At 44.6% G+C, this 23,061-nt stretch overlaps 1 protein-coding gene across 3 annotated transcripts in view; it reads right to left on the bottom strand.

The window, feature by feature from the left end:
* The window catches only part of ATL2 (atlastin GTPase 2), a 96,301-nt gene that overhangs the window by 60,138 nt on the left and 13,102 nt on the right, over positions 1-23,061 (bottom strand). The gene's annotated exons all lie outside the window — the stretch shown is intronic.

Below are 23,061 nucleotides of genomic sequence, written 5' to 3'. Positions count from 1 at the left end.
AGTAGTAGGTGAGATAAATGTATATACATCCCAAAATACTTAGATGGACATGCAAAATTCAGAAGGGATTTTGCACCTCTAGAAGAAAGCATCTTCAGTGAAGCATTAATAAGATGGTGTAATGGGGTTCAGGGGTCCCCAAGCACTGCACCCCATCCACACGCAGAATGGGAAGTTTTAGTCGACAGAGGCACAGCTCAGTACAAAGGAGTCAGTACAGCAGGCACAGACAGTCATTCCAATCTATTTTGGGTAGAGGAGCTCAAGGGGTGCCCCCATCTGGGGTCTAGCTTCCCCCTCAGCACAGGCTAGCTACTTTCCCTCTTTTCCCCAGCTTCTAACAGCTGCCTCTGATTCAAAACCCAGCTCGGCTCCTCCCTGCTCTTTGTTCAGGTCAGAGGTGTTACCTGCCAGATTAGTATCAGAGATGTAGCCATGTTAGTCTGTAGCTTTGAGAACAAGAAGTCTTGTGGCACCTTATAGACTACAGATATTTTGGAGAAAGAGCAGTCCTGAAACAAAGACATTTCAGAAGTCAAGTGGAGAGAGAAATCTCCGAGCTGCAATTTATTTGCAAATTTGACTCCCTTAAACAAGGATTAAACAGAGACTGGGAGTGGCATGCAGCTTACAAAGGTAGCTTCTCTGCCCTGGGTTTTAAGATCTCCCCATTAGACTCTGACAATGGCTCATATCCCCCTGTCTGATCTGACTTGTTTTTTCCTCTTTTGATACCCACTATTGATAATACCACCCCACCCCACCCCCCGCAAACTCATGCATCTGATGAAGCAGGTCTTTGACCACGAAAGCTCATGCTCCAAAATATCTGTCAGTCTATAAAGTACCACAAGACTTACTGTTCTGCCAGATCAGGCTACAGCCCCAGGGGGTCACTCTTAGCTGTGAGCTGCTCTGTCACACACACACATCCAGCCTGACTCTCCCACACACACTCTCCTTCTCCCCCCCCCCCCCCCAATCACGGATGGTCTTTTCACAGATGGTCTTTTCAAAGTCAAGAATTTAGAAACAGCTTCTCACTTTTGAACTGACATATCTTCCTGGCCTAGAAGAGTGAAGGCCAACACATCAAGAGCACCAAGTCCCAACTTAGCCCTATGAGAACCAAAATTGGCCTTTTCCATCAGAAGGGAGATGGGAGTGCCACACACCAGGTCAACCTCACACTTTCATTCAGATTCTCCTGCAAGAGAAGGAAGTCACAACTAACTATTCCTAATACTGTAGAAAAAAAATCTTCATGAACTTTAGAAAGACGAATACGCATAAATTTCAGTTGTTCCTTGAAACGTCATCTTAACATTCAGCAAAAGTTGGGAGAGTATCTGTGTAAAATAGCCACATCAATATGCAAAGGCTTATTCAAAAAACACCAAAGTGCAAATCCAGGCACAACAAACTCCCTGATTTCTTTCGGGCATGTGGATCCAGCAGCAGTTAGCACAAGTGCTCTGTATTGTAGTGTATTGAGTCCACTTCTGGCAAAAAGATACGCTGCCCCCATGCGCAGTGTGCACCGAACGCAGAAAACCACAATAAGACACTGACTGCAGTAAACGCTTTCATATCCAGCAGCCCCAAAACGGGAAGGCTGTTATCCAACATATTTAAATATCCAGAAAAGTTCACCAGCACCCCAACCCAGAGGAGGCCATGCAGGGAGCCATGGCTGTGTTGGACATGGTGGGGGGAGCTGCTCTGAGGGAAGCTACCGCGCCCCTCAAAGGGCTGCTGCCATGCGGTCACTCTGAAAGGCCAGCACTGAGCAGGACAGCGGAGGATCTGCTGGCTGCACACTCGGAGGCCACCAGTGTCAGAAGGGGACGGAACGCTGGTTAACTGAGAATTCTGGTTGTTTGACTACCAGACAAGCAGTTTACTGTACACTGGCATCCAAACAGCTTTGAAGACAACACCAATACATTTCAAATGCACATTTCACCACCATCTGGCCACTGGGTCTGCAGTTCACCCTCCTTTTGCCATGTCCTCTGAAATTAGGGTGCAGATTCATAAGCTATGGAAAAAAATAGGTAAACAGCATCCCCTAGAGCAGGGGTGCACAAAGTGGGGGAAGGCAAAGTTTCTAAGGGGGGGACAGCACAATCAGTGCTCCCCTCCCCCCACATCTGCTGCCCCTCTGCAGCAGGAGCTTCTGGGATCCTCCAGCTGACGTGCAAAGCCAGCCCCTGTACCCCTTAAATCACGAATATTTTGCCTTCTTGTATAATGAAGATCTATAAAGATAGATGGGGAAGGAAAGGGGAGGAGAGAAAAGCTAAATATTTCCTGGACCAACTTTTAGAAAAAGCATGCTGCTCTGTTTTTCTCCCTGTCTGTCAGCTGCTGTATTTAAATCCAGAGGCAGAGGAAACCTATCCTATTTCTCTTTGAGGCTGCTGCTCTTCCTTGGAGCCTTTGAAAAGAAGCAAGCTGCTCAAGAAGGCTGCCTGATCCTCCCTTTCAATTGGGGTTGGGAAGGATCGAGGCAGAGAGATTGATAGCAACCAGAGAGCCACAAAAGTTTCCCCAGCAGCCAGGGTTGCACCAAACAGCTTGGCTTTCAACAGTGGAGCACGCAGCAAGAGACTGGCTCCATTCACGTGCCTTCCCAGCACAGCAACTTTCCTCTCCTGCAGGTGTGCAGCCTGGCTTCCTTTTCTTTTATCATTAGGGGTTCTCTCTCACCCCCAAACTCAGTTCATTTTTGCAGAATGGGAGCTGACTCTAGGCACTGCAAACAGCAGGGTAGGTCCCATGGTACCTGCTGACTTGCAGTGTTCTCGGGGCTGTTTACAAGTTTGAAATGAGACACTGCAAGTGGTAAATCTGGGAGCCAGATCTGCTTAAAAAAAATCTGGAGGCTATAATTAGAATGTCATCTGGGCCCCCAAACCCAGAGGGCTGGAACCACTTTTATAGGGGGTGCCAAGAGCTTTTGAATCAAACTGGAAATCCTACAGATGGTAACCCTTTCAAGTCAGGAGTTGCTGCACTTATTACCAGTTCTGGATGATTTTTACTCTATCCTGGCACCAAGCCAACTGGCCACAAGCGTAGAGCACCTGTGAAAAAAGGCCATACTTCCACTAGTAATCAAAACCTAGAACTTCCATACATCCAAAGTGCTGCACCAACACAGACCACCAAGGAGAAATACAAAATTCGGGCCCTGACTAGTGTGCATAAGCTTTAGTTTGGCATTGCTAGTTCTCCTGACTGTATTGCACATCTCATATTTGGTATTTTTCTTAAAAGGTCCAGCACCTCTCATCCAGCTCCCCGCCTCCCTGTGTGTTTCTAGACCAGTGTTTCTCAAGCCGGGGTACACCAAGGCCTTCCAGAGGGTGCATCAACTCATCCAGAGCTTTGCCTAGTTTTACAACAGGCTACATAAAACACACTAAAGTCAGAACAATCTAAAAGTTCAGACAATTACTTGTTTCTATTGCTTCATATGCCTTACGCTGAAATCAGCAGCCACCACTGTGGGCTCAGCACCCATCGGTGTCCAATGCCTCCCTCACTATTTCCTTCCATCTTTCCCCATCCAGCGCTAGCTTCTGTAGACTAGCTCTTCACCAACCTACTAGATCATCTAGTCATTCTCTGTGGTGTCTGCTTCTCCTACTTGAGCTGTCCATTACGCTGAATACCAAGTACAATATTTTTATTCTAATTCATTTGATAAGATAGTAGAAAGTCAGCAAGATTTCAGCAGTAGTCTGATATTTTTGCATGTTTTTGTAAGTAGTTGGTTGAATGGCACTTGCTTCAAGATGTCAAATTACCTTAGGACCATGTTTCTCAAACAGTGGCACATATATCCTTAGGGGGTACATGGGAAGTGTGAGGTTACTTATTTTCTTTTAAAAAAAGGGATAGTTTATTTAAAAAAAAGGTTAAGAAACACTGTTCTAAAACCTGAGTCACAGAGAAAAACCTGATAATGTGAAGTGAGCACATGCTAAGAGCTTGGAAGCCAGAGAAACCATTTTAAAAAATCCTTATTTGTCTCAGAGGGATAGCCATGTTAATCTGTACCTCCAAAAAAAACACAAACAAGGAGCCCCCTGGCATCTTAAAGCAGGGCTGCACAAAGTGGGAGGCATACCCTTTTGGACAAGCATGACATTTTATAAGGGGACAATGATCAGCCTCCCCCTCCCACCGCTGTCGCGGAGGGAGTGCAGCACATGACTTCCAGGAGATCGCTGCTTGCTTCTGGACAGGTGGGGGGGGCCTTGCTAATTGCAAGGACAAAAAATGGGCTGATGAGAACACTCTAGTTTGTAAATATGAACTCCCATTCTCCAGAACAGCTGGTGGTATGCCCACTGCCTGTGAGTCCCACATGTCCACGAATCAGCCCATGGTCAACCAGAGACTGCCTAATAAAGTTTTACTCTCTGGTTTATGTACTCTGCTCCTGTGGAGGACAGTATGTGTACCAGTCTCACCAATGGCCCCAGGGCAGTTCAGAAAGCCCAATCACCCCAAACCAGCCAATATTTTAGGATTATGTGCCATGCCCATCACCTTTGCATATATAGCCCTCATTACCTCACAAACCTGTGCCACAATCCCCAGTTTATGCGCCAAGTTCAAATTGGTTAGCTGCAGACCTGTAGCTGTCTGGGATAGCCAGTTTCTGGAGTTTTAAAACTACCTATTCTTGGACCAGGTTGGACTCCCTCCATGGGTGACCGGGGGCCAGAGGGTAGAAGTTAACCGATCACAAATCCCTAGGAACATCTGCTTCTTCCCCTGGAAATACTGAACCCCACTGTTGCTCATCCCAGCATGACTGTGGTCCCAGCAGGCTGTGCAGGTGGCCCTGCTCCAGAAGCACCCATCTGTGCAGGTGGAATCTGCAGCTAGAACAGGCAAAAGTAGCTCCAGCTGATCATGTTACAGTTTGCATGCCCCTCTGAGAGGTGTCTGTGGCAGCTCAGAAGTGGCCAAAAGATCCACCAGCATCTTGCTGATGCTATGCCAGCTTCTCAAGTTAATTCTGAATGTAGCAGATTGAGAAGTTCTTCCATGCTGGTACTAGCTGCTGAGAGTGCACCATCACAAACTGGTTCATCTGAATGTGCTGGCAGGATAAAGCCTCTCAAAGCCATCCAATACCCCATTGACTGTGGGAGAACTAATCCACCCGTGCCACTGTAAAACAAGCCCCAGAGCAGGTTAAGCAGACAAAGGCACTTGGAAGGCTCCAATGACAGTATATGGTTGCAAGTGCTGAATTTCTGACTCAAGTCCATGTACTGCTGTATGGAAAACCAACATGATTGTGAGGCTCAAGTTTCCAATGCACTGTGGATGCGCACACGTGGACTTGGAAACAGTTTACATGTGTGGGGGACACAAACCTGGACTTAGTGTGCTGGACTACCATAACTAACACCACATATTCCACTGGTTCCCAGTTTGCTCTGAAAACAGCCCTGAATGATTTAGGTCCCGATTCACTGACCACCACTTGTCCCAGTTGTAGTTGTGATCAGCCAGAACAGTCTTCCTGCACATCCCCATGCAGGTACCACTTGGATTTGTTTAAAACAATTTTTCCAGGGTTCATTGTGAGTTGTGACTGATTTGCTGCGGCTGCTCCACTAGAAGGGTGTAAAAAGAGACTGCTTCAGATGCTACACGAACAGGGCTTCCAAAATTTAGTCTCAGACTCAAGGCACTTGCTTTCTCTATGAATTACAGGTACACACATCAGTTGGAAATTAGAGCAGTCAGTTCCTACAGGGACCTGATATTCCACCAGGTGCCATTTAAAGTGTGTGTTGGGGGGAATATCAGGTCCCTGTAGGAACTGACTGATCTAATTTCCAACTGATGTGTGTACCTATAACTCAGAGAAAGCAAGTGCCTTGAGTCTGAGACTGAATTTTAGTCAAATCAACATTTTGCAGTCATTGCAACTGGAGCTGAAGGAATGCGAACGCTTCAAGCCAACCAATCTAATGACAATCAAGCCAAGGAAGAAGAGGACTTCCAACACCAGAATGCAATGAAGCATGTATTTGCATGAGTTTTCTTCTGCAGGTACCTCAGGATTCAGTGATGGCTTTCACTTCAGAGGGTAGATGAAGCTGGCAACATCTGACTCAGTGATAGCACAGTCCTAGCCAACATCTGCTGGTTCTGACAAGCCATTTTTAGAAGGCCTACAAGTATCCTGTCCTATACATTCCAAATGTTTTGTGACATAGTAAGACATTATCATAAAGCCTAAAAACTACAGTGGCATGAGCCTAGGTAGCATCCAGTTTTAAGAACATGTACTCCTGTCTATAGACATAAGACATTTCTACTTTCAAGCATTGTGGATACATGTTTCATGACCAGACAAAACAGATTACATTGTTGCTTGAGTACTTAGCGCTGAAAAAAGGACTTTCAAAGCAATGGAGAACTGACAATGTTCCTGCCTGGATCCTCATTATCCTCTGAAGGCCTTTACATGAGACATCAATAAAAGGAGCTCAAATTAATAAGAAAACTGCTTAAAGGAAACAGTTAACATGAACTTTTAAAATTTTTCTGACACAGTAACCTTTCTAAACAAAAGGGTATTGTCTTAAAGGGGCTGTTTTGTTCCTCTGATATTTACGAGGAAGATTCTTTATTCCCTTTCAGATTCTCCTGTATTGAAGTGCTATCACATGCTGTCAATTAAAAAACTGGAGAATCATAGAATACTATAACTGGAAGGGACCTCAAAAGGTTATCAAGCCCAGTTCTCTATCCTCTTGGCAGGACCAACCACCATCTAGATCTTCCCAGATAGATGTCTGTCTAACCTGCTCTTAAATATCTCCTGTGATGGAGATTCTACAAATCTTCTTTAGGTAACATTCCAGTGTTTAACCATGCTGAGAGAGTTAGTAACTTTTTCCTGTCTAATATAAACCTCCCTTGCTGCAGTTTAAGCCCATTGCTCCTTGTCCTATCCTCAGAGGCCAAAGAGAACAATTCTTCTCCCTCCTCCTTGTAACCCTCTTTGAAGTACTTGAAAATCACTATCATATCCCCTCTAAATCTTCTCTTTTCTAAACTGAAGAAGTCTAGTTCTTTCAGTCTTCCCTCATAGCTCATGTTTTCTAGAACTTTAATCATTCTTGTTGCTCTTCTCTGGATCTTTTACAATTTCTCCACGTCTTTCTCGAAATGTGGTGCCCAAAACTGGGCAACACTCAAATTGAGGCGTAATGAGTACTAAGTAGAACGGAAGAATGACATCTCGTGTCTTGCCCACAACACTCCTGTTAATACATCCCATAATCATGTTTGCTTTTTTGGCAACAGCATCACACTGACGACTCATATTTAGTTGTTGTCCACTATAACCCCTACATCCCTTTTAACAGTACTCCTTCCTAGAATGGGAAGCGATTGTCTATGTGTATGAAGCTGATTGCGCCTTCCTAAGTGGGGCACTTTGCATTTGTCCTTATTAAACTTCATCCTGTTTACTTCAGACCATTTATCCAGTTTGTCCAGATCATTTTGAATTATGACCTTATCCTTCAAAGCAGCTGCAATCTCTCCCAGCTTGGTATCATCTGCAAACTTACTAAGCGTACTCTCCATGATCTGGACAAATTGGAGAAATGGTCTGAGGTAAACAGGATAAATTTAATAAAGACAAATGCAAAGTGCTTCACTTAGGAACAATCAGTTGCACACATACAGAATGGGAAGTGACTGTCTAGGAAGGAGTATGTCAGAAAGGGATCTAGGTTATAGTGGACGACAAGTTAAATATGAGTCAGTGTGATGCTGTTGCAAAAAAAAGTAAACATGATTTTGGGATGCATTAACAGGTGTGTTGCGAACAAGACATGAGAAGTCATTCTTCCACCCCACTCTGCGTTGGTTAGGCTTCAGTTGAGTATTGTGTCCAGTTCTGGGCACCGCATTTCAAGAAATACGTGGAGAAATTGGCAAGGGTCCAGAAAAGAGCAACAAGAATGATCAAAGGTCTAGAGAACATGACTTATGAAGAAAGGCTGAAAGAATTGGGCTTGTTTAGTTTGGGGAAAAAAAGATTGAGGAGGGACATAATGATTTTCAGGTATCTAAAAGGGTGTCCTAAGGAGGAGGGATGAAAATTGTTTTTCTTGGCCCCTAAGGATAGAATAAGAAGCAATGGGCTTAAACTGCAGCAAGGGAGGTTTAGGTTGGACATTAGGAAAAATGTCTTAACTGTCAGGGTGGTCAAACACTGGAATAAATTGCCTAGGGAGGTTGTGGAATCTCCATCACTGGAGATAAAGAAGAAGTTAGATGTCTATCAGAGATGGTCTAGACAGTACTTGGTCCTGCCATGAGGGCAGGGGGCTGGACTCTACAACCTCTCAAAGTCCCTTTCAGTCCTAGCATTCTATGATTTATTCCAATATCTAAATAGTTGGATATTAAATAGGACTGGTCCCAAAACGGATCCCTGAGGAAACTCACTTGCTATGCCCTTCTAGCATGACTGTGAACCATCAATAACTCTGAGAATGGTTATCCAGCCAGTTACACACCCATCTTATAGTGGGCCCCATCTAAGTTGTATTTGAAGAAGTTTGTCTTTTGATAACTTTTCAGTCATAGAATCACCTTATGTTTTGCTTGAAAATACAGTTGGCACCAAAATTTCAAAAAGTTATATTTTAAAGTTGAAAGTAGCCTCTTAAAGTTTATGATGAGCAGAAAATTTATCATTTAAGCTTTTGGACAAAGTTTCAACTAAGATTCCAAGCTAGTTCTTGTAGACGTCTTATACTGTGTGAAGCAGCATAGTTTTAATGCTCTGGTCAGACCTTTTCATTCAGCTAAAGGATCAGAATTTTTAGCCTCTATTTAGACAGGCCTGAACGTAGTTAGTGTTTTTGGGGTAAAAAAATGAAAAATACAGCATGTGTGAAATTTTAATAGAATTAAGAGTTCTCTTAAGGGACAGATGCAAATAAAAATTATTTTCCTTTTGTTAATCCATAAGGACGTTTATATTAAATATTTCAGAATTCAGTTCTGAAAGAGTTCCACTACACTAAGGGATAGCTGCCCCAGCCCCCCTTTTCCTTATTATCTACCCTTTCTTCCACTTCTCATTTTGGAAATTCACAGCAAGATCCACATGAAAATTATGACATCACTGAGGACTTCTACGCATCACTGCTCTTCTATTGCTGACTAGCGAACACTGCCAAGTAGTTCACTGTAAGGTCACAAATAATTAAGTGTTTTGACTATTTCTGCTATAAATAGGACTGATGAGCTAAATTGTGAAGACTTGTTTGGATAGCCAACAAGAATGAGGGGAGGAAATGAATATTCAAACATCTCCTTTAAAAATCCCTTTCAAGTTACAGAATTTGTTTCTAGTTAATTCTGGATCATTTATACAATATAAAAATCAAAGAAGCAAAGTACCTGAAGTTCCAAGTCCACTAGGGAACGGGGAGAGAAGACAGTCTGGTGACCTACAAACCCAAGTAGTCTCAGAGCTAATTAGGCCAAAGGTCTATCAAATCACAGAGAACCTTTTGATTTGTTTGCTTATTGAAAGGTATTTCTATGAGGGGAAAGGAAGTCTTTACTACAAAATACAGACATTGGACAACTGGTATTTTATTACCTTTAATTATTAAAGATAAAATGCAAGAGACTTTCCTGCAGACAGTCCATTACCGCAGTATAGTGGGAAAAACATTGACACTTCTCCCCACCCTGATATATCCAGCAGTTTGTTTTCACACAAGTTGAGCAGCTGCAGATACTTAGGACAGCATTCTCCAAGACTGTCACATTTCATGCAGTTAAACTTGGTCAAATTTCACCATGTACTTTCTGTTCTAGGGACACACTCTGGGTCAAGCAGCTGAGGCAATTATGTCCCTCTACTGCAGTAGAGAAAAATGTGGTGCTTTTTGAGGACTGTGGGTGGGGAAGGAGACTTCTTTACATAGCACAACCACCACCACCGCAGCAGCAGCGTGAGATCTACCAGGAATACACCAAGTTGCATGATGCTGCTCTGGAAAACAAAGTAAGTTAAGACACGTGAATGGGAAAGGAAAAATGCAGCATCTGCATCATCCTTCTTAAGGTCCCCCGTCTCCAAAAATCAAGTATCAGAGGGGTAGCCGTGTTAGTCTGGATCTGTAGAAGCAACGAAGGGTCCTGTGGCACCTTACAGACTAACAGAAAAGTTTAGAGCATGAGCTTTCGTGAGTTAACTCACTTCTTCAGATGCTGGAAGTATCTGAAGCAGCATCTGAAGAAGTGAGTTAACTCACGAAAGCTCATGCTCTAAACTTTTCTGTTAGTCTATAAGGTGCCACAGGACCCTTCATTGCTGTCTCCAAAAAGTCTCCTTTGTCACCTTTAGAAGCAGCCAGATGACTATACACGTGGGGAAGGCTAAGCAGAGCTTGTCCAACCTTCAGGGAACCAACTTCTTGTATACTGAAGTAGATTTAACGCATACTAAGGGCATGCTATTACAAACTGGGATTTTATTGAAATTTGTTACTTCTCCAAAGCCAACTTGGATACTCTGATTGTCCAGACTGAAGAAGCTGATCATCCTGATTTTTCCTAGCAAAGCTGAATTTTAAAAAATTCATAACTGAATGTGGGAAACCAACGTTAGCAAACTAGCAGATTAACTTTTGCTAGACAAGGAGAAAGCTATGCACAGGAAAGAACATCACATGTTCTTTCAATAAGAGCAGAGGACAGGGTGAATAAAAGTTAATAATTTCTATTTACACTGAATTTGAATCTGATTAAATTTTTTTCGAATCCGTGAGCCCCAAAAAGCTAGTTAAAGGCTGGACAAGAAAGAATTGGGGAATATCTTTATAAATGTAGCACAGTAGGTCAGCATAAGTCACTTAGATTTCCATTTTTAAAAAAGGCTTAGAGTAGGAGCTGAAGCTCCAATTAGTTTTACTCAGGCATATCTTAAATGTTTTCAGGGCCAACATAACCAGTTTAATTCACAGAATACAGTAAAGTCTTTTAATATATCATTTGTACAACTGAAACATTACAGCTACATCTACACTAGCCCCTTCCTTTTGGAAAGGGCATGGTAACAAGCGAGTTGTGAAGATGCTAATGAGCTGCTTCCATGAATATACAGTGACTCATTAGTATAACGGCAACCATACGCGATTTGAAAGTGCTGTTTTCGAATTGTGTGCCACCTGTGTAGATGGGGCCTTTCGAAAGGACCCCCTGGACTTTGAAAGCTCCTTCTCCCTAAAACAAAACCAGAAAATAGGGCTTTCGAAGTCCAGGGGGTCCTTTCAAAAGGCCCCTCATCTACACAGGCAGTGTGGGGTTATGCTAATGAGTCACTGCATATTTATGGTAACAACTCATTAGCATCTTAACTCACGCATTACCATGCCCCTTCAGAAAGAAGGGGGCCAGCGCAGATGCGACCTACGAGAAGAGAGATTTCCATAGCCAAACACAGCCTGACAATTCAAGAAGAGATCTTCAATATCTAATAAGCGAGCAATATATCATTCACCACCTCCTAACATACCAAAAACACACACTTAATCTCAAAGCATTACACTACGTAACTGCTTAATGTATAGTTATTGCATATCCTCCCAGGTAGAAAGGAACACCAAATGTGTTAATGTTATTCAGCTACAAATTAACGATTTAATAGTTATGACAGCCAGGGAGACCACACTTCTTTTTAGAGGGCTTAAATACAAATTGAAAAGCTGATTAAAGCTGATTTAAAAAAAATCAAAAATCAATCAATCAATCTGGCCTCCCAGAGGACTACTCAAGATAGAGAGAACTGTGGTTAAGCAAGCAGATTTCCTTTCCCTGGATCCCTGCACTCATCTGCCCACTGAAGCAAAGGAAATTTTACGCTGCTCCTGCAAGTACCATTTCCTCATGATAAAGGTACTGTAGTAGTAGTAGTAGGAGGAGGAGGCGGCAGCAGCATCCTTCGATCCTGAGGGATCATGGGTTTGCACCCCAGTTGGACTGATTCAAGCAGCGTCTCCTGTGGCTGTGCAATCCAATCCAGGAGTGGCAGTCCTTTCCGCACTGTGAGCGGCAGTAGGCAGATGTCACTCTGGTATCATGGGCATGGATCTTCCTGAGGGCTCTCCTGTCTTCCGCTTCCTTCACCAAGGTAGTTTCATACTTAAGAGGTTCCTTCACTCCCTGTTTCCAGGCATGCCTGTCCAAGGCAAGCGAATGCCAGGTGTTCACACTGATAGAGTGCTGAGGTCACGCTTGCACATGTCCTTGTAGAGCAATTTAGGTTGCCTTTTCAGCCTCTTTCCAGACGCCAGTTCGCCGAAGAGGAGGTTCTTCGGTATTCCGCCATCCGTCATGCGTGAGACATGGCCCAGCCAGCACATACGCCTCTGTTTGAGAAGGGTGAACATGGAGGCGGTGCCTGCCCTCTCAAGCTACTGGGCACCTTGTCCTGCCATGAGATACCGAGTATGCGCCTAAGGCAGCACAAGTGGAATGTGTTGAGCCGCTGCTCTTGTTTTGAGCGCAAAGTCCATGTTTCACTGGCGTACAGCAGTGTGCTCAAAACACAGGCTGTGCAGACCTGCACCTTGGTGTGTACAGTGAGCTTATTGTTAGCCCATACTCTCTTCATCAGCCTGGAGAACGTTGTGGCGGCTTTTCCAATGTGCTTGTTGATCTCGCTATCAAGTGACAAGTTGTCCAAGATCGTCGAGCCTAGGTACACGAACTCATGCACGACTTCCAGTTCGTAGTCTAGCACGTTGATAGATGGCTTGTTACCCACGTTTTGGCCCATCACCTGGGTCTTCTTTAAGCTGATTGTGAGTCCAAATTCCATACATGCATCCGCAAAGCGAGTTATGAGTGACTGCAGTTCCTGCTGAGTGTGAGCAGCAATAGCTGCATCGTCAGCAAAAAGGAACTCCCTTAGACGCTTCTTAAGCACCCTGGTCTTCGCTCTAAGCCTCGACAGTTTGAAGAGGTTGCCACCTGTTCTCCTGCGGAGAGAGATGCCCTCTAGCAGTTCCAAAGGCATATTTGAGCAAAACTGCAAAGATGATGCCGAACAGTGTTGGAGCCAGCACTCACCCCTGCTTCACTCTGCTGAGAATGTCAAAGGGTTCGGATGTGGATCATGCGAGGAATGTACAATGGGATCAAGCAGGCCATCGGTCCATCACAAAGACAGACTGCCCCACTTAAGTCGGTCACAGGCGAGGTCTTGAAGGACAGAACCAAGCAGATGGAACGCTGGGTGGAACACTACTCACAGTTGTATGCCAGAGAGACTGTAGTTAGAGAGCCCTGAATGCCATCGAGCCTCTGCCCACCATGACTGAACTTGATGCTGAGCCCACCTTGGAGGAACTCAGCGACACGCTAAAAGCACTCTCTTCTGTAAAAGCCCCAGGGAAAGACTGTATTCCCTCAGAAATCCTCAAATGCGCCAATGGTACCCTAGTTTCAGAGCTTCATGGAATACTTTGCCAAAAGCTGGAAAGAAGGCAGCGTACCGCAAGATATGAGGGATGCTAACATTGTTACTGCCTACAAGAACAAGGGTGACAAAAGCAATTGTAACAACTATCGAGGCATCTCCCTTCTCAGTACCGTGGGGAAGCTATTTGCATGTGTTGTTCTGAAGAGGCTCAATGTTCTTGTGGAGAGAGAGAGAGAGAGAGAGAGTCTACCCTGAGTCTCAGTATGGGTTCAGGACTGAACGGTTCACAATAGACATGGTTTTCTCTGTTAGGCAACTACAAGAAAAGTGCAGGGAGCAGAACAAACCTCTGTATATTGCCTTCATTGACCTGACCAAGGCATTTGACCTCATCAGCAGAAAAGGTCTGTTTGTGATTCTGGCTAAGATCCGCTGTCCCCCAACTCCGCTCAGCATTAGGGCCTTCCATGAAGGCATTAAGGGAACTGTCGTATATGACGGATCCACATCCAAAAGGTACTGTAGTGTGCCATGATCATACCAGTTTCACTCCAATAGGTCCTCTTTACACTACAATTTAAACCAGTTTTGGAACCAGTTGGTGGCATGGCCATGTCTATAGCAGGGTTTCCCAACTTATGAGTCAGAATTACATTTCAAAATGGGCACCGGCTGGGCTGGGCAGCTCCACAGGTGTCTGTTAAACAATTCATGCTCCTGAAGTGTTCTCAACTTCTAATTGGAACAACAGCTGTCAGGCAGTCAAGCCAATCAGTTACACTGAGAACCATTTCAGCTGCAGGGCAGAGAACTGCATATCTGAGGAGCAAATGCCCAGCTCAGGTAAGGTAGGGGCCTGGGTCTGAGGTTGGGAGGGAGGTCAGAGCTGATCAGCTCCCTGGCTCCCAGGCTCTGCAGGAGATAGGGTTCCCCCCACAGACCCCAGCAGGGATCCCACAACTGGCATTGCCAGTCAGGACTCTGCCCCACCAGCTTCCAGCCAAAGAGGGGATCAGTGTCTTCACCACTGACCCCGGCCAGGGTTTTTGCTGCTCGCTCTGCTGGCCAGTGCTCTGCTCCAGCCAGCTTCCAGACACAGAGGTCCCTGTGTCTCCCATAGCTCCCTCCAGCCTGTGACTCCTAACATCTGAGCGTGACTCCCCTAGCCCCCTGTAGCCTGAGCATGACTTAGCCCGAGTGTGCTTCTGCTAGTTCCCTTCTGCTCCTGAGTGACTCCTAGCCCTTAACTGTGACTCCCCAAGCAGTTTGGGATGAGTGTCTTTCCACCACAATTCTGACTGACTATAGTAAATGTACTGTTTTTATTAATGTATTTCCCCTGTTCTATGAAATAACTATTATGAATATATAAACATGAGGGGCACAGTTTTACACTCTTGCTTCAGGCAAGAAATTAGCTAGTTACAGCTCTACGCTCCCGCATTCCCATTTCTGAATTGCTTTGGGTCACCAAGTCTTCCTGAGTTGTCAAAATGGGTCCCTGTCTGAAAAAGGTAGAGAACCGCTAGTCTATAGAAAATGCATAGTGGTGTTAGTCTTGGTCTACACAAGCAACTTGTCAGCACAACTAAGTCACTATGGGATGCAAAAAGTCTATACCTCTGTGCAGTGCAGTTATACAGACTTAAGTCCCAGGGTAAATAGCACTGTTGACAGGAAAGCTTCTCCAACATCACTGACCTCCACAAGAGGCAGTAGCTAATGCTATAGAGGCTCTCCCATCAGTGTAGTAACGATCACTGAAACACTACAGAATCACAGCTGGACAAAAGCAGCTGCACTGCTGCAGTATTTGAAGTGCAGACACGCCTTCTAACACCCTTTAAGAGTAAATAATATGAAAGAAAATGGTGAGAAGGCAAGGATTATAAAAGCAGACAAGGAGCTGCTTGTTTCCCTCTTTGCCATCCGTCAACCAGGTGAGTGAAATTTTTATCCGATATTATAATTATTTTTCACTTTTTTACACAGTGATCATATGCACAGCAATACTTTGTCACTGCCCTTTACAATGTTGAAGACCTTATTTTAGTTAGAAGGGACCATCAGCAAAACCATGCTTCCGTCTGAAGATTTTCTAATTGACTGCTACTGGACCTTTTTAACACGATAACCACTGCAGAGAAGCTTCTCCCCAGTTTCTTTTGGGAACAAACGTGTGGTCTGCTTCCTCTGTGTGCTGATCTTCAGACATTTCCTTCCTGATGCTGTGTAAAATAGGAACACCAGACAGGCTCTATCTACACCACAGGGTTTTGTGATGTTACTTAGATATTACTATGCGTCAAAATAAGCAGTGTTAGAAAATTGTTCCTCCCTCTCAAAAACATCCCTTCTGATCCTCACTCTTCTCTTGGACCAAACTTTAGTGTCTCCTGTGCAATCCACTTCTTACTGATAGTCTCTTCTTCCAAAACAGTCCACTCAATTGCCTCTGCTATCCCTCTGTGCCCCCATCCCTGATCTTCGATTTGAGTGCTAAGCTGTATGCATTCCTTATTTCTTTCTCACCTAGCCTTGCCATGTCTTTTTTTGAACTATGTCTTATACTTTCTCTTGCGTTTCATCTTTATGTTCAAATCACTAGATTGTGATCCGAGTCTATATCTGCTCCTTGGAAAGTTCAGCACCACTGTAGTGATGTTACCCAGCTTCTTATCAAGACCATATCTATCACATTCTTGAACTTCCCATCATTTGATCACCATATCCACTTCTTACAGTCATGGTTGGAATTGTGCGCCATAGCAAGTTCTAGTAATTTCTCTCACCATAACATCCGGATGTCAACAAAGCTGCTTGTGTACAGAGCTGTTCTCATCTTTTGCATGGGTGCGAAATAGACACTATATAGGCGTCGCATCAAGCAGCTCGAAGCATTCCACATGCGCTGCCTCCATAACATCATGAAGATCCGCTGGCAAGACAAAAGTGCCCAATCTTGAGGTCCTTGAGAGAGCCCAGATGACAAGCATCAAAATGATTATGAAGTCACAACTACAGTGTGTCACGGATTTTTTCATCCCTCGGACATAATTGTCCCCGTGGGCCAGGGGAAACAAGCCTTTGGCCTTTAAACATCATTACAGGGGCAGGTAGACTCTAAAAGGTACATAGGCTGCCAGTGAGCAGCCCCCTGTAATGGTCACTCTGTCAGTTGGTTTCCCCGGTAACCTGAACTCACAAACACCTCAGAATCATGGATTTGAAATCCAGGCTCCTCATTGGATACAGGTGAGGCGGCTTCTAGAGGCTTCCCTGGCCCAGAGGACCTGTTTGAAAGCATGCGCTTAGAACTCATATGTAAATAGCCTCATGAATTATGTATAAGATCACAGAATATAAGGCAGCGCCGCACAGCGCTCGCCGGCCCTTGGAGCGGATACGACTCTGCTACCTGCACGGGGAGGTGCTGGCCCCTGAGGCATCCACCAGCCCCTAGGCCAGCTGCCTCAAAGGCGAAGACTTTGCGAAGAGCTCCGGCTAAGAAACCTTTGCGAAGATTCTTTGAGACAACACCATCGTCGCCCAGCAGGGCCCGTCCGCTGTGGTGCTAACTGCACCTCAGCCCTAAAAGAGCAAAGGCAGCTCTGAGGTAAACTAGGCGAGAGGCGAACTGGCCTCACCCCTAGGGTGAGGTACTGCACGCTTGCCTATTAGAGCCCAGAGCCTGCCATCACTGCGGCACCCTCGACCCCGCCGCCAACAAGCAGCTCGGAGGCGGATCTGGTGAGTGGTGAACTGGCCTCACCCCTAGGGTGAGGTACTGCGCGCACACCAGTTGAAGCTCAGAGCCTGCCACCACTGTGGCACCTACGCTCCCGCCGCCCACCATCTTGTCGTCGCTTCACCGGACTGGACTTTAACTGGACTCAACTTAGCATAACCAGAGTGGACACGTAAACCTGCTTTACTTTTATCTATATCCGCTCCCACCTGGGAACTTGGGACCCTCTACAAGGGAACAGAGGGTGGCTCCTTCGTTGTTCCCTTCCCTGACGAGGGGAGGGAAGTGCCCGGGGGCTCGACCCTCTGAGGCCGGGCCTGGACATCCCAGGCAGGGTTTACTATTGTAGCCAAATATCAGCACATATTAATAATTAGTGTTCATTGTTAAGTGTAAGCTTAAGTTGCTATAGTTATATTACTCTCAATGTTTTAAAGGTAAAAGTTTTAACTAACCTTTTCCCCTTTATCCTTTCCCCCGTATCCTTGTTCACCCCCCCTCAATACACTGCAGGAGAAGGCACTGCCTCCCTATCTGTTAATCCTACCCAATGACCTGAGGAAGAGCACAAGCCTCCCGGGATCATTTAGTTGGGCCCACTAAGAGGGTACCAGGGACCCCCACAACATAAAGGGACAGTCCCAACTGGCCTTTGGGTACCAACCTTTTGGGTCAGGCCAGCAACCCGACCCCGCACGGAGGTGGGGTTTAGCACCCCCACCCCGGCTCTGGAAGGAGACGGCAGGGATTTCTAAGAACCTAACAACCCTCAGCCCTACATCCCTCTTTCCTTCTTCCCTTATCCCAGTAATCAAATCCTTTTCTTTTGCGGAAAAATAAAAATCAGTTCAAGATCTAAGAACAAGTTATCAAATGGATACTATTGCGAAAATGAATGTACGTATCAATAGAGCATAAGAAAGCTTGCATTTAAGAAGCTGTTACTTGTTATAGTTTTAATCTTGTTGTGTTCTTTAATAAAGTTTGTAGTTACTTTGTTTTAACCTTCCACCCTTGTCCTAGTCTCACTGTTCCTACTAGCCACTCCTTTCCAAGAGGCTCAGGGTGGAGTCCAGAGGCTCACCTGGGTGGGCATTATCCGGGCTGGGTTTCGCAGCAGGGATTTGGTTTGGGTCCTGGCATCCAACACACAGGGAGTCTGCTCCCTTTTTCAGGGACTCATTTAAATATTTTAATCACTTATCCATCCAGAGAGTCCCGTCACATTGGACCTGTCATGTCAGCTGCATGGATGCCAAGAGAATCCTTCGCCAGCTTCTGTATGGTCAACTCTCCCAGGACATCCAGCGTATAGGTCATCCATGGAAACACTACAAGGATACCATCAAAGCCAATCTGCAGTACAGCAGTATCAAACCTAGGGACCTTGAGGACACCACTAGTGACAGAACACAGTGGCATGCAACCGTCAGAAATACCTGCATTGCCTTTGAGGAAGACCACTGCCGGCATCTACAAGAGGCATGTGAACGACACCACAGAGCATCAGCAATACACAACCCACAGATTGCAAACTTCCCATGCACCATCTGCGGCAAAATGTGCACCTCTAGAATTGGCTTATACAGTCACCAGAGGGCACACCATGAGACCACTAGCAGATGATCTGCACAGATTTGTCATCATTGGATCGATGGACTACCATTATATTACTAGTTTCTTTCTCTGTATCCAAATTGTCCCATGACTGTCCCAATCTTAGTTATCTGTTCCAACCTTCACATTCTAATCTCTGCCAATAAGCAACACATCTCTCCAGTACCTCCTCCAGCATCTTCGTCAAGTCTTTATAGACTAGCTCAATGTCTTCCGCCATACTACCCAACATGGGTGCATGCACATGAATGACCAAGACGAATAGTTTCACTTCAAATCTTGTAACCATCATTCGCACTCAGTTTGTATCCTAACAATGCTCCTCTAGCTCTTTCACTAAGGAATCTGATTCCTGCCTCATGTTTTGTTCCCTGATCAAATGACTTTGCAACTGCACACGGCTCCCGGTGCCATCCAATGCATCTCCACCAGTCCAAGTACATCACATCTGTGTCTCCCTCCTTTCAAAGCAGCTTTAACTTTCCAGTCACCCACAGAGTTCAGACATTCCACATTCCAACTGATAGTATATGCTTTAGATGTAATTTTCTTTCAGTAGCGTGAACCTTGTTTATCCGGGCAACATCTGAGCTGACATCTTTTATCAGTTAGTTGTGCTGGCATCAGATTTCATTCATATTGTTGCTTTACAATCAATGTGCAGTCACTCATTTGATCAACCCTCCTTCTCCCAGGCTTGGGACTGGCATGAGACCCCCAAGAACCTTCATGGCAGAATTTTTTCAAAATAGCATGAGAGAAAGTCACTTTCATTTTGCCCCTCAAATTGCAAATTTATATCATGGAATCATAGAACACTAGGACCGGAAGGGGCCTCGAAAGGCCATCGAGTCCAGTCCCCTGCCCCGACGGCAGGACCGACCACTATCTACACCATCCCTGATAGACATCTACCTAATCTGTTCTTAAATATCTCCAGCGAGGGAGATTCCACAACCTCCCTTGGCAACTTATTCCAGTACTTGACCACCCTGACAGTTAGGAACTTTTTCCTAATGTCCAACCTAAACTTCCCTTGCTGCAGTTTAAGTCCATTTTGCCTCTTGTTCTCTCCTCAGAGGCCAAGAAAAACAAAAGTTTTCTCCCTCCTCCTTATGATACCCTTTAAGATATCTGAAAACCGCTATCATGTCCCCCCTCAATCTTCTTTTTTCCAAGCTAAACAAGCCCAATTCTTTCAGCCTTTCTCCATAAGTCATGTTCTCCAAACCTTTTATCATTCTAGTTGCTCTTCTCTGGACCTTCTCTAATTTCTCCACATCTTTCTTGAATTGGGGTGCCCTGAACTGGACACAATATTCCAGCTGAGGTCTAACCAGCGCAGAGTAGAGCGGTAGAATGATTTCTCGTGTCTTGTTCACAACACACTTGCTAATGCATCCCAGAATCATGTTTGCTTTTTTTGCAACAGCATCACTGTTGACTCATATTTAACTTGTGATCTACTAGAACCCCTAGGTCCCTTTCTGCTGTACTCCTTCCTAGACGGTCTTTTCCCATTCTGTATGTGTGAAACAGATTATTCCCTCCTAAGTGCAGCACCTTACATTTATCTTTATTAAACTTCATCCTGTTTACTTCAGACCATTTCTCTAATTTATCTAGATCATTCTGAATTATGACCCTATCCTCCAAGGTAGTTGCAACCCCTCCCAGCTTGGTATCATCTGCAAACTTAATAAGCGTACTTTCTATGCCAATATCCAAATCATTAATGAAGATATTGAACAGAACTGGTCCCAAAACAGACCCCTGCGGAACCCCACTTGTTATGCTTTTCCAGCGGGATTGAGCACCATTAACAACTACTCTCTGGGTGCGATCAGCCAGCCAGTTATGCACCCACCTTATTGCAGCGCAATTTAAGTTGGACTTGCCTAGTTTGTCGTTAAGAATATTACGCAAGACTGTATCAAATGCTTTACTAAAGTCTAGGTATACCACATCCACTGCTTCTCCCTTATCTACGAGTCTCGTTATCATGTCAAAAAAAGCTATCAGGTTGGTTTGACATGATTTGTTTTTTTACAAAACCATGCTGGCTGTTCCCTATCACTTTACTACCTTCCAAGTGCTTGCAGATGACTTCCTTAACTACCTGCTCCATTACCTTTCCTGGCACAGAAGTTAAGCTGACTGGCCTGTAATTTCCTGGGTTGTTCTTATTCCCCTTTTTGTAGATGGGCACTATATTTGCCCTCTTCCAGTCTTCTGGAATCTCTCCTGTCTCCCATGACTTTCCAAAAATGAGAGCTAACGGCTCAGCTACCTCTTCTATCAGCTCCTTGAGGATTCTAGGATGCATTTAATCAGGCCCTGGTGACTTGCAGACATCTAATTTTTCCAAATGGTTTTTAACTTGTTCTTTTTTTATTTCAAAAACTAACTCTACCCCTTTTCCACCAGCATTCACTATGTCAGGCATTCCTTCAGATTTCTCTGTGAAGACCGAAACAAAGAAGTCATTAAGCATCTCTGCCATTTCCAAGTTCCCCATTACTGTTTCTCCCTCCTCACTGAGCAATGGCCCTACCCTGTCCTTGGTCTTCCTCTTGTTTCTAATATATTTGTAAAAGGCCTTCTTGTTACCCTTTATGCCTGTAGCTAGTTGGAGCTCATTTTGTGCCTTAGCCCTTCTAATTTTACTCCTGTATTCCTGTGTTATTTGCCTGTGTTCATTCTTTGTAATTTGTCCCAGTTTCCATTTTTTATAGGATTCCTTTTTTAGTTTGAGATCATGCAGGATCTCCTTGTTAAGCCAAGGCGGTCTTTGCCCATGTTTACTATCTTTCCTACATAGGGGAATAGCTTGTTTTTGGGCCCTTAATAATGTCTCTCTGAAAAACTGCCAACTCCCCTCAGTTGTTTTTCCCCACAGTTTTTCCTCCCATGGGATCTTACCTACCAGCTCTCTGAGTTTACCAAAATCTGCTTTCCTGAAATCCATCATCTCTATTTTGCTGGTTTTCCCTCCTACCAGTCCTTAGAATTGTGACTTCTATGATTTCACGATCACTTTCACCCAAGCAGCCTCCCACCTTCAAATTCTCGACCAAGTCCTCCTTATTTGTCAAAATCAAATCCAGAACACTTTCTCCCCTGGTGGCTTTTTCAACTTTTTGGAATAAAAAATTGTCTCCAATGCAGTCTAAGAACTTATTGGATAGTCTGTGCCCCACTGTATTAGTGTCCCAGCATATATCTGGATAGTTAAAGTCCCCCATCACCACCAAATCCTGGGCTCTGGATGATTTTGTTAGTTGCTTAAAAAAAGCATCATCCACCTCTTCCACCTGGTTAGGTGGCCTGTAGTAGACTCCTAACAGGACATCACCCTTGTTTTTTACCCCTCTTAAACTAACCCACAGACTCTCAACACGTCCATCTCCTATGTCCATCTCCACCTCAGTCCAAGTGTGTACATTTTTTATATATAAGGCAACACCTCCCCCCTTTTTTCCCTGTCTATCTTTCCTAACCAGGCTGTAGCCTTCAATACCAACATTCCAATCATGTGTATTATCCCACCAAGTTTCTGTGATGCCAATGATATCATAGTTGTATTTATTTAGTAGCACTTCCAGTTCTTCCTGCTTATTACCCATACTTCTTGCATTGGTATATAGGCATCTCAGATATTGATTTGAACTTGCCCCCCAGTTTTTTCCTGGCCCTCTTTTTACTCTGACATTGTTGCCCATGCTCCCTCCTACTTCCGACCCATCTCCCAGGTTTCCATGTTCTCCACTTACCTGCGGGCTTTGCAATATACAGCAATATACGATGAAATGCAACAAGGTAAGGAAAATTACTTGAGTGGGTAAGGCGAAATGGTTGGGAGGAGCAGTGTGGAAAACAAAGAATTATGGCAAGTGTAAGAACAGGGAGGTGTATAAAGTGATTACCATTAATAGGAAGTGGCAGCCAAAGCAGATGGCAATCAGACTAGAACAACAAGGTGCTTATGAACAAGGACAAGATATTGCACTGATCCATGCAAAGCACAGTTGGATCAGTGTGCCAGAGAGACTGACTGAAAAACTAAAACATACCTCCACTGAGCATCGAGAGCAAGACATTTTGAAGGAGGAAGTAGAAAGAGCATTGAAATGACTAAAGAACAAGAGCCCTGGAAATAAGAGCACTGGAGACATATCAAATACAGTGGAGA

Source organism: Carettochelys insculpta, chromosome 3, assembly GCF_033958435.1.
Source record: "Carettochelys insculpta isolate YL-2023 chromosome 3, ASM3395843v1, whole genome shotgun sequence".
NCBI classification, from domain to species: domain Eukaryota; kingdom Metazoa; phylum Chordata; order Testudines; family Carettochelyidae; genus Carettochelys; species Carettochelys insculpta.
This window is presented reverse-complemented; position numbering and strand designations above follow the sequence as displayed.